Below are 12,220 nucleotides of genomic sequence, written 5' to 3' on the forward strand. Positions count from 1 at the left end.
TCTGGAGTGCAGCCCAGGCAGGGTGCCAGGGGTTAGCAGAGCTGCAGGGAGGGTTTGCCCTGGCAGCTCCTGCACACACCCCGTGCCATGTGGTAGTTTCCTAGAAACACAGCCCTGCATGCAGAAATGTCATTTCATTCAGGAATTCATCTTGTGGCTGCCGAGCACGTACAGCTGGGGGTGATCTTTATGCACTGAAAGCCAGCTCCTGTCCCACCCTCAGCATGCCTTGATGCAGAAGCCAAGGCAGCTGTTCTGGGCAAGGTGCCAGCCACAACAACACACTCGGGCTGCAAAAGGCTCGCCCTCCAGCAGTGCTGCAGGGACTTCACAGCTGCCAGCTGCAAGCATCCCCACCCCAAAGGGCTGCCTAGAACTGTTACAGAACACCTAAGGAATTCTACTTACAAGAATTTTACCTCACGTGCACACAGGGGGTTAAAGGGAGTCAGGGAAAGGCACGCTGACACCCTGTGCAGATCCTACATTCACGGAGGGGCTGAGCAGGAAGGACCCACTCCCTGCTGGCCTGTCCAAATATTTACTGCATTAACATTGCTCACTGTGCATGGTCAGTTTCAGAAGTGAAACCCAAGCTGTGCACATCGTCCCCCCTGCCCCGCTACAGCAGCTGGCTGCTATCTCCACTCTAGCCCTACAAATTCGAATTATTGAGACATAGCTCAGCCATAGTCAGCCAAAAGAAGTCCCAGGACTCCTCTTTGCAAGGGAAAAAAAATGACACTCAAGAAGAACATGAGGTTAATTCCCGAATTAGGGTGTATTCCTCGTGGTTCGAGGATGATGAGGAAGGTCTTGAGGTCTTGTTCGTTTGCTCTTCTTCTCCTTGCTGCAATGAATTTACCTTACAGAAGTGGGCACTTTGCCAGGTATGACTTTAGACTTTCCAGGCTGCTGTGTGGGGATCCTAACTTTTGCCAGATATGCATTAGCTTCCACAACTGTGTTGTTCCCAGGATTTGATTGTGATTCTGTTCCATCTCATCTGAGATGAATGGGTTTAATCAGACTCTCTTAACCCACTTCATCCAATGGCAGCCCTTTATGAGATGCTAAGAAACATACCAGTCTTGCCCTGGCAAGGCAAGAGGCTGGATGAAGGGAAGAATTTTACCCTCTAACTGGATTCTAACTATGCAGCTCTGAGGGTTTATAAGATTTTCCAGTGACAGCCTCATTTGGCCTCTGTAAATGGAAGCTGGGCAAGAAAATACAATCTATCTGTCTGCTCAGAAATGTGCTTATTGATTTCAGCAGTTGTACTGTAATTGTTCTCACAAATCAGCTAATTGAGGTCCTTAATGAGAGGTGACTTAAGCAGCAGTAAATTTTGCATTTGCCTCCCCGGTGGACGGCAGCTGACCCCATCTGGTGCTCCTTGTTAACCAAATACTATTCTTCAGGCACACTGGACCGAGTGACTGGAACTAATGAGGTTTGTCAGGGCACTGATGCTCTCCCCCGTCTCCTGCAGGGTGTTCTGCGGGGCTGGGCTGGGCTGGTGTCCCTGTCCCCTGCCACAGAGGCGCTTTCCATCCACCCTGGCGGAGCTCCTCTGGATCAAGGGCAGAGCTCAGGCCTTGGCTGAGGTGACAAACGCTCTGCTCCCAGGGGTTGGAGCCCTGGGCACTGGGAATTTCAGGCTTCCTGTGCTGACAGGCACTGACCCCCTAAAAAACACTGCATTGGACTTCCAAAACTGAGTGACAGCACTGGGATTATGGGGGTGTGGTTTGGATAGAAGTGTGTGATAGCACAGGGTGTAAAACTCAGAGTTGAAGGGTTTGGAATACAGTAATATAAATAAAGCAAGATGGAGGATTTAGGGCGGCGGCTGAGTCCTTCTTTTTCACCTTCTTCATGGCTGTGGGTGGGATTTTTTAACTGGATAGAAAAATCCACATTGCGGGCCACAGGTGGTCGGTTATTGGGTTAAAAGTAAAATAACTTTGGTGTCCTTTCTCAGTTGGACAGTTTATCCCTAAAAGGCCTTGTAGAGGCAGACACAGGGCTGCATTTTTAGTTTGTTAGCTTGAAGTGCCGTGGCACTCACGGTCTGTGAGACTGTGATATAGATAAGAATTAATAAACATCTGAGCCCGAACAAGAAACCCCGTCTTGAGCATTTAATCCCGACAAAAAGAAGATTAGACACAACGCTCACCCGGGGCACAGCTGAGTCCTTCTGTGGCTGGAGCAGGAGATCCCTGGGCAGGGGTTGGTCGCGGGTCTGGAGGCAGCCCTGAAATGCCCCTAGTTCCCTCTCCCCTGAGCCCTGTGGCTGCTCAGAGCATCCCTGCCCCTGGAGACGCTCCTGCCTGAGGCTCCCCAGCACCTCCCTGGAGCCGCAGTGCCCAGGAGGGTTATGAGATGGACACGGAAAGATTACATTTACTTGTCAGGTTGTGAGACGAGAAAGGAGTTTATTTTGGGGATTTTGACTTTATATAGCTTCTGGAATTTGATTAGGGATTGAGGGACAAAGGCAGCATTTCTTTGACCTCAGTAGTCAACCTAAAAGTACATCAGTTTGTCCTTCTCCTTAAAAAAAATATTTATTATTTACAAAACATCAGTCTTTGTTTTTGTAAAAACTCCAGTCCAAAATGTAAAGACATCAGAAGGCTAAAAAATCAAGGTGACACAGGAGCAGCACAGGCAGCCCAGGCTCCGCAGGGGGAACACCACGGGGGCTTCGTGTGCCTGTCCCAGGACAGGCACCTCTGGGTTTCAGCCACTTCAGAAGGAATTCAGCCTCTCTTCACTCTCGAGCTCACGTGAGTGTTTTTCTGCCTTCCCTTTGGGGCTTTCATGAGAGGAGAGGACTCTAAATCTCATCTGGAGGTTCAAAAAAGCAACATGCTTTCTCCTCAGAACTTTCAAAATCCAGCTACAGGCTTCTGGCTGATTATCTCAAGTCTCTTCTCTCTAATGACTTTCCAGTTTATTGATGTTGCACAAAAATCCGTGGATAACCCTCTCCATTAGATATAATTATCTAATGACTATTGAGCCTGGGAAATTATTCTGTTAATTTTGTCTTTAGTCCTCTATTTCCTGTCAGAGATGAGAAATGGAAGCCTGCAATTCTCTCATAATTACTGCATCTTGTTGATTTCTCCTCCCATTTTTTAAAGACAAGCTTGTGCTTAAGAGAGAGGGAAGTAAAAAGTCTCCATTAAAGTGTGGTTGTGGTTTGCACGCAAAAATGTCACTGGCTGAGGGGAACCCTGATTTTTGATTGACAGTTCGCCGCCGGTTAGGCGATTTTATTTCTCTTGATTAGATTTTTGAGATTGCCTCTGCAACTCACCCTCAGAAGGACAGGCCCTTGTTCACGAGGAGTTACACTGGTGAGACTGATCACGTCCCGTTCTGAGCCGCTCTGGATCCTTTTTTAGCACTGGTCAGCTGTTCAGCTGATTGTAAAGGAAGCGTTAAAGAGCGAGGACATGAAGAGACCCCGTTGTGGTGTTTGGGGGCTGCCAGTGTGTGCCAGCCCTGCCTGCCACGTGTCCTCGGCCACGGACCGGCCACTGCCGCAGGGCTTTTGCTGCTGCATCCTGCCTTTCTGATAGAGGGGGAGAAATCTTCCCCGCGGCTTTTTAAGGCCCCCAAAATAGTTCTGAGACATTTTCTTTTCCGCAGAGAGGGTCGCTGCTCCTGTGGCCATGAAAGCTGCCAGGGTGTGGTGGTACTGGGGCAACCACCCACTGTCTGTGCACCAGATTTTGTCCGCTAAGAGCTGGGCATCTTGTCCTAAAAATTTGCAGTCCAGTGGGTCTTCTTCTCCCTAAACTGCAGTTACTTACAATTTAATTCTCTGGTTTCTTAGGATCAAAGAACAATATGGGTTGAAAGGGATCTCTGTCTTTGGCTTTCATTCTGGTCTGAGCAGGGCACGTGGTTTCCTTTTGTCCTCAGCAGAGCACGTCCCTGCATGTTCCTGTTCCCAAATACAAAAGTCTTCAGCGAACTCAGCTGAGAAAGTAGGTCTGGCTCTCAGTGCTGGGTTTCCTTCCTTGTCTGTCCCTGATTTCCCTTGCTCCCTTTTGTGAGCTGCCTTTTCCAGGGCGCAGGTGACAGCAGGGACAGCCCAGGGCCCCAGCCTGATGTTTCCATTGCAGTGCTGGGCCGAACGGTGGCTGGCAGCAAAATCCATCCCCATTCCTCCTGAAACTCTTCAAAACTCTGAACTACAGCAAAGCGATTTCTGTTCGGACTGCATCTCCAGTTTAGCAGATGTGTGAATGGTAAAATGATTGTAAGTAGTTTCTTGTAAAGAAATCTCTCTAACTAGAAACTTACGAAAAAAAAATCGTATATGTTCACTTATTTGATCAACTTTGTAGGCATAACTTCTTCTAATCATGAACTGCATTCCTAAGGGAGAGGACATAGATTTTTTTTTTTTTGACACCACATTTTTTTTTTCCGTGGCTCATTATAACTGCAATATTCTGTGTAGGTGTTGAGAACAGAGGACTGGGAGTACCATCATTGCAGCATTTCAGGACATGTACTGGTTGAACAGTGCAGCTGTAACTCTCTGTGTTGAGAGCTAATGAAGATTATTTTTTTTTCCTGTTTCTAACCAACATGTATTATTTTGTATATATATATATTTGGTTTTATAGGCATATTGGTGTCCATAATGGGGGGTCTGAATGCTCTGAGGACAAGGCAACCAACTTTTGGTGTCAGTGGGGGTCTTTCCAGCCACTTCGTCCGATCACAATTCATCCTGGAAAAGAGCGGCAGCAGTGTCCTGTCTCTGCAGGCACAGCAACATCCCTGGGGTGTTGAAGTGCTGCTCACTGTGCTCTGCAGCCCACTGGTGTTCAAGCCACGTCTCCTGTCATCTGAGTTCTTTTCTCAGCAAAGGAAAATAAAGTTTTCACAGCTTCCCCCCCCCCATTTCAAAATACCATATTTTTTTTAGCTGAAACTAGTTGCCAAATTCTATTTTGCTCCCGAGGTTTATTTTGGAACTGGAGACCAGCACACCTTCAGGCATCACAGTCACGTGGAGGTAATGCTGATGATGTGGCTGCGCAGTTTCCCCAGAGCTGCTCCGTGTGGTGTTCATCCTCTCGGCGCCTGGCAGCAGCGGCAGCAGGCAGCCCCGCAGGAGCTCTGCAGGTGTGCGCAGGGTGGGGCCGCCGTGGGTGGGCACGGAGCAGGGACAGGGGCTGTGTGCCGATGGAACGACCCCCGGGGTCAGGTGGGTTAAACGCTGCGGAAAAAAACGAGGCTCACTTGCTTAGAAAAATTTATAAAATACCAATTTTTAAAACGAAAATATATTAAAATATAAAAATATTATATATATATTATATATTATATATTATATATTATATATTATATATTATATATTATATATTATATATAGAAATATATTTATTAAAATAATAAAATATTTTTTTTAATACAGTTAGGAGACAGAAATAAAGCAAAAGTTCTTGGCTGGGGGGCCTGGCATTCACCCAGAGAGCACACCTCACCCCTTCAGGACCCTTGTTTTTAAGGGTCTCTGTGTTACAGATTCAAGAGACCCTGATGCATTATTCAAACGTTCCTTTGAGTTCAGATGTTCTCTTGGTTTTGGTCCCCCCCCAGCCCGTCCCCATTTCACCAAATTAACATTTTATTACCCCTTGTAGGTAAAGTCCTTGTTGGTGCCTCTTTGTTGTCCTATGTCCTATTCTTTTGACACCAGGAGATCAATAAATTCTTTCTTGTAGCCTTGGTTCAGCACCGTCTTCATCTGGTTAATTCAGGAATTAAATCAGGAATGCAGGAGGATCCCCTCTACCTTCTGGCTTGGCTGGTTTGGATGTTACAAAACCATTCTTTTACTTTTAACACCATGCTACAGCCCCAAAAACATACATATTCATCGCATCGCTATTTTAAACCCTGTTAAAAAGAAGCTAGAGAGAGAGAGAAAACCCCAACTTCCCACATTATACATGCAGCATTTCAATATTTGTAAAGAGCCAACTTTATACTATGTATTTATAACACCCCACGAAGGTCTGTCACCTCTGAGGGGCCAGCCCTCCCAGAGAAACGGCTTAAAATAATGTTGTGAGATGGCTCTCCGGGTCTAAAGCAAGGGCTTAATAAAGACAAAATAACAAACAACACAGACACAAAAGGAAGAGCCGAGCACAGGGGCCAGAGAAGCCCTGACACCTTTGTTATAAAAAGGAAAAATGCTTTGTTGGCTGCGTGTCTTGGTGTGGAATGCCGGGTACCCAGACGTCTGTAACCCTTTGCTCTATATTCTTTATTATTAAACTATTATTATTATTATTATTAAATTATTATTAAACTTTTAAAGGCTGCAAAGAACCACAACAATGAAAATGCTGCTCCAAAGCCCTGGAGGGGCTGCCAGAGCCCGGGCAGCTTTCAGAGGGTCCTGTCCCATCCCCGTGTTTGTGAGGAGGAGCAGGAGCCAGCAGAGGGGACAGCGGCCAGTCCCGGGGGGCACACACCCCAACCCGTGTTCCTGTGGGAGGAAAGGGGCTTCAGTTTGCTTCTAGACATTTTAGGAAGTTTTAAAGGTGTGTATTATACAGCTGGCTTTTGGCAAGGTGTGTGCTGTATGGTTAATAACGTTGTGGTGAGGATAAAAGTTTTTACTTCTGCTATCAATAAAGAAAGTTAGACATAGTGGTAATAGTTGATATAGCAGTTGCTTAAACCATCTGTTTGGTCGGGATAACACCCAGTGAACATGTAAAGAAGACCCTGCTACTGATACAATATGATTAAACTGTCTGTTTGACCAAAATAACATCCAATAAACATGTAAAGAAGACCCTGCTGTTGAGATACCAACCATCAGCATCCACCATCTGAAGAAAGTCTGGACCAAGGGCCAAACTGGAGGTGATGATGAAGACACAGCAGAGAAACACACATGCTCTAAAAAGGCAGAGCCAAGGAGGGACCATGGAAAACTGCTCCTGGAATAAGGAAACTAGCTTATGGAAAAATGTGAATGTTCAACAGATTGATACAACAGAAAGGGTATTTAAAAATGACTCTGATATAGCAGGGGTGGGCTTGGCTGAGTGCCAAGTCACCCAGCTGGCTGGACTTCCTTTTCGCCTAATCTGTTTCCCAATTGTCTTGTTTTTTTATTATTAAACCTATTTATTAAAATTAACCAGGAACGTGGGGTCTGTTTTTCACAGAAGTCTACCTGGAAGTTTCCACACCCTTCTGACAGGGCTTGTCTCAGGGCCAAGGGAGAAGCTCCTGTGGGACCTGGTCCCTGCTCATCCCACCCTGAACCTCCTTCTGCGGGCAGCTTGCCAATGGAGCCATCCTCAATCCTTGAGCAGAAAGAACAAAGGATGCTAGGGGCATTTTTGGGGTGTTGTAGCAGGTATGGGACCTGTCCCTATCCTGTGCTCAGTTTTTGCCTTTTGTTTTTCTGTTATTTTCTTTCCTTATTAAACCCTTTCTGCTTTCTCAAGACGCACTCCATCACGCCGTCTCGCTAATTGGTTTCAGCCACTTCTCTGCCAAGGGCTGGACCCTCAGAGGTTTTGGGAGCCCCAGTGAGTCCCCTCTTCCAGTGCTGCTTGCCCGGGGGCCAGAACCAGCTGGGAAACACCCCAGACCCCTCCAGGGGTGTCCCTGTTGTGCTGTCCCCGCACACAGCGCTGGCAGCTCCTTCCACCACGCACAGGGGACGTTTCCAGGGGGAGCAGAGTCTGCCTGGAGCCCCCCTGGCTCCCACAGAGCTGAGGTCTGAGGCTTTGCAGCAGGTCCCAGCTCTCCATGAGCATCTTCCCTCCCTCATTCCAGGTGGTGGCCCAGGGATGTGCAGGAGCTGGCTGCTGCGGGTGGCACAGGGTGGGTGAGGAGTCCCCTGGGGCTCCGGGTGTGCCTGTTCTCCCTGGAAAGGCAGTGGCACCGGAGCTCTGGCCTCGGTGGGAGGTTTGGAGGAAAAGCCAGGGAAGGCAGAGTGCTGGCAGAACAGAGCTGACACCCTTTGGTCCCGCAGCAGCAGCCTGGGCAGGAGCTCGTCGCTGCCCCAGCCCTGTGGGTGACATCCAAGGGTTTGTCTCCAGCAGCCAAGGATCACACTGGGGCAACTCCACGGGAGCTGCCAGGCTCACGTTGCAAAGTTTGGCTTTCTTCAGGTTTTATTTTTGTTTGGTCTTGGTGGGTTCTTCTTTTTTTGTGGCTTTTTTGTGGGTTTTGTTTGGGTTTTTTGGGGTTTTTTTTGTTTGTTTGTTTTGTTTTGTTTGGGTTTTTGTGTGTGTGTGTGTGTGGTTTTTTGTGCGTTATTTTGGTTTCTTGGGGGTTTTTTTTTGGTGGGTTTTTTTTGTTTGTTGGTTTTGGGGGTTCTTGTTGGGGGTTTTCGGGTGTTTTTTTGGTTTGTTTTTTGTTTGGTTTGTTGTTATTATTATTATTATTATTATTATTATTATTATTATTACTATTACTATTACTATTACTATTACTATTATTATTTTAAGGCAGATTAGGTGATTCAGGCATGGTTTAGAAGCCTTTGATTCTCAACTCCCAAGAGGACACTCATCAAGGTGCTTTTCTCTTGGCTGATCCGAAATCCCAAGGCTGCTATCGATTCCCAGCTCGGCTGTGTTTGCTGCTCTGTCCCAGGCACAGTTTAGCAAAGGAGCAATCCTGTTGTGCTTACGTACAAAAATACCAAAGCAAACAAAAGTGCAGTCACAAAGGTGGATTGTGAGTTGTTTTTCCTTTTGTGAGGGAAGAATGTTTTTTTGTCCACGCATTTCAAGGCAGACTGCTGCCCGTGAACAGTTTAAAAGGGAAACATTTGATACTGCAGCGGAGTTGGTAATGACTTAATCAAAGGCAAAAGTAACACTTTCCTCCAGCTGAATGTTCATATAGTTTGGCTCCTATTAGCGTTGATTTTCCCCAAAATCTTTAGCGTCTGATTTATGAAAGGCCACGCAATGAATTTCAGCAATAAACAGGAATATTGGAACAACGGAACAGGCCGTCCTTCCACTCCCTTGTGTGGCAGTGCGGAGCTCCCAGGGCAGCCCTGGAAGGGCTCTGCCGTGGCTGGCTCACATTTCCTCTGCAGCCACAGGGAAAACTTCCCGTGCCTCCCTCTCCAGCCCTCTGCAGCCCGGGAGAAGCCGGAAACCACCTGGATGTGGAATAACCCCCTCTGCAGCAGCCAGGCAGAGCATCCCCCCGTGCCCCCCAGCACCTGGGGGAGAGCCTGGGGGCTCCTGGCATGCTCCTGACCTGGTGACTGCAGGTCGTGCAGGGCCCTGAGCCACACTGCCCGTTCTGGAGGGGTGCGCTGAGCTTCCAGGCGGGTGATGTTTTCATTTTAAACCAGCTGGGAGTCTCTGACATTCTCCATTACGGTTTGTTTGCACACACTCTCTGCAATTGAAATGCAGCCTGCAGCCAGCGCACCTCAGGTCTGCTCTGGGACATGCCAACATCTCACTGCCAAAGCTACGAAAGTGTGTGGCATTTGCAGTGCTAATAGAGAAGGTTCAGCAGGGGAGGGGAAAAAAAAAAAAAAAAAAAAAAAAAAGAAGCCTGAACTTTCTTCATCCCTTTTCAGCGGTGACTCAGTCGCCAGCCCTTCCCACAGTTCCTCACTGATGTTCCAATTGCAGGCCAATACCAGCTCAGGCTGCCTAAAAATAAACCCCACATTTTCATTTAACTTGTTGGACTGTCTGCCTCGCTGCCGTGAAAATTATACAGAAGACAATATTTACTCACAGGGTTTTCCTAAGTGTGGCCTCTCGGATATCCCGAACAGGCAGGTCATGAGTCTGAACAGAAATGTGTGAATAAAGACAATGTGAGAGTGAGTTTGGGGCTGGGAGAGCTGGGGGGGCTCAGAGCCTGCCTCACCTGTGCCCAGCAGTGCACAGCCTGGCTTTGGGCACAGGATGTCCCTCTGTCCCCTGTCTCTCTGTCCCCTCTGTCCCCTCTGTCCCTCTCTCCCTGTGTCCCTCTGTCCCCCTCTGTCCGTCTGTCCCCTCTGTCCCCCTCTGTCCCTCTGTCCCCTGTCCCTTCTCTCCCTCTCTGTCCCTCTGTCCCCTCTGTCCCTCTGTCCCTGTGTCCCTGTGTCCCTGTGTCCCTCTGTCCCCTCTCTCCCTCTGTCCCCTCTGTCCTCTATCCCTCTGTCCCTCTCTCCCTCTGTCCCTGTGTCCCTCTATCCCTGTGTCCCTCTATCCCTGTGCCCCTCTGTCCCTGTGTCCCTCTGTCCCCTCTCTCCCTCTATCCCTGTGTCCCTCAGTCCCTGTGTCCCTCTGTCCCTGTGTCCCTCTGTCCCCTCTGTCCCTGTGCCCCTCTGTCCCTGTGTCCCTCTGTCCCCTCTCTCCCTCTGTCCCTCTGTCCCTCAGTCCCTGTGTCCCTCTGTCCCTGTGTCCCTCTGTCCCCTCTGTCCCTCTATCCCTGTGTCCCTTTGTCCCTGTGTCCCTCTGTCCCCTCTCTCCCTCTGTCCCTGTGTCCCTCAGTCCCTCTCCTGCTCTCCCCCGGCTCCCATCAGGCAAGTCGGTGACCGTGGGCAGCGTTTTCCTGCTCTGTGATCCCCCAAATCCTCCCCTGTGGCTGCGGCTTTTCCCGGGGAGGGGCTGGCCCTGGCAGTCAGAGCTCGGGGCCGTGTCCCGCCCTGTGCTGTCACCGCTGTCCCTGTGCTGAGGGTCCGGCATGTAAATTATTTGTAGGTTGATGTCCCTGGCGGTGCTGCAGGGGCTGCTGGGCACAGCACTGCAGGATTCCTCCAGTGAACAGCAGCTTTCTCCACAAACCACGCTGCCCCTCCCGTATCCGGGGAAAAAAATGAGACCTGGGATGGTGGTAGGGTTTTTTTGATGCAGAAATACAATGTTTTGTAGATACCGGGCTTCTCTGAGGGTGTGTTGGGAGCAGGGATCTGCAGCCATTTGAGGGAACACTGCAAAACCGCCCAGGAACATTTGCCTCTCCGCTCCTTGGCAAGGGGGAACACTGCAGCTGTGCCAAGAAAATTGGGGACATCAGGCAGGGGACAACGTGTGGATGGGGATACGGGAGAATCCATGGGTCAGGGATGTGTCTGAGAAGTTCTGCCTTGGGCCCCTGGGTGGGTGAGGCTGCCCAGACAAGGAGCTGCAGGCTGGAGACCCACACGGAGCTCCTTGGGCTCAGCAAACACCTGGTCAGTGTCTGAGGGATTTGTAAGGATAGTTCTTGACTGCACCACTTTAATGTGAACTGGGAAGTGACCATTTTTATTTATGGATAGTGGAATTTCAGGATGCAAATCACAGGAAGAAAAAAAATAATAATAATTAGAAGCTATTTTTGATAAGCAAACAGTTCACTGAATATTTTGCCCAGCTGAAAGGTACTGGCCTCAGTGATCCTTGTGGGGCCCTTCCACTTTAGGTTATTCTATATTTTATGTTGTTGGCAAAACGAGGAAATCTGAGGTAGTTCTTATTTCAGCCTCGTGATGAGCTATCCCAATAATTGTATTCGAGAGTCAGAGATCCACAGAGACCCTTGCAAGTCATTAATGACAAAGACTGTCTGCCTGTACTTCATGTGTCCGGTCCAGCTGCCTGGAATCCCACCGCTGGAGACAGTTCTGTGACTGCAGCCCCTGGCCTTGGCTGCCAGCAGCAGGAAATGCTCCAGGGGACCGGGATGCGGCCACAGCTGCCAGCCCAGAGCAGCAGCAGGGCAGCGGTGACGCTGCCGCCTGCCCCGAGCCACAGCTGCAGGAAACCTCCTCTGCTGCCCTCGGGAGCAGGAGCCCTGCACGGGTGAAAGCCCCGAAATCCACTCTGTGGGAGCTGCAGACCTGACCTTCAGGTAGCGCTGCCCCTGAGTGTTCAGGAGTCCTGGAGCTGGCTAAGAAACGATGCCTTCGCTTTTCAACGTGAGAAGGAAAGGCAGCTGTTCCACTTCGCCTGACTGCAATTAGTTCTTCTCTTCTGCAGAGCCTTATTAATAATAAATACTTTTATGTAAAAGAAAGGAAAAGGAGGAATATTCTTGGGGCACATCCCAGTATCAGGTTCCGCTGTGTAAATTGCCAAATCATCCTGAGATTGGCATGAAAAAGCACAGGTTTATCTACCCTAAGTGCGTAATACTGTAAGTCTGTTGCTTATGGGGAAGCTGCAGGGTGGGGTTTCCATGCAGGCTCCCAGGCAGG

At 49.0% G+C, this 12,220-nt stretch overlaps 1 long non-coding RNA gene across 1 annotated transcript; it reads left to right on the forward strand.

Moving 5' to 3' along the window:
• The first annotated feature begins 2,693 nt into the window (after positions 1-2,693).
• On the forward strand, positions 2,694-5,082 carry LOC136289014 (uncharacterized). Its single transcript, XR_010720695.1, has 3 exons — positions 2,694-2,798; positions 4,149-4,285; positions 5,000-5,082. It is a non-coding gene; the product is annotated as an uncharacterized lncRNA (long non-coding RNA).
• Positions 5,083-12,220: the final 7,138 nt, after the last annotated feature.

This window comes from Chamaea fasciata, unplaced genomic scaffold (assembly GCF_029207755.1).
Source record: "Chamaea fasciata isolate MVZ Bird 193981 ecotype frontalis unplaced genomic scaffold, bChaFas1.0.hap1 SCAF_4, whole genome shotgun sequence".
In the NCBI taxonomy this organism is placed as follows: domain Eukaryota; kingdom Metazoa; phylum Chordata; class Aves; order Passeriformes; family Sylviidae; genus Chamaea; species Chamaea fasciata.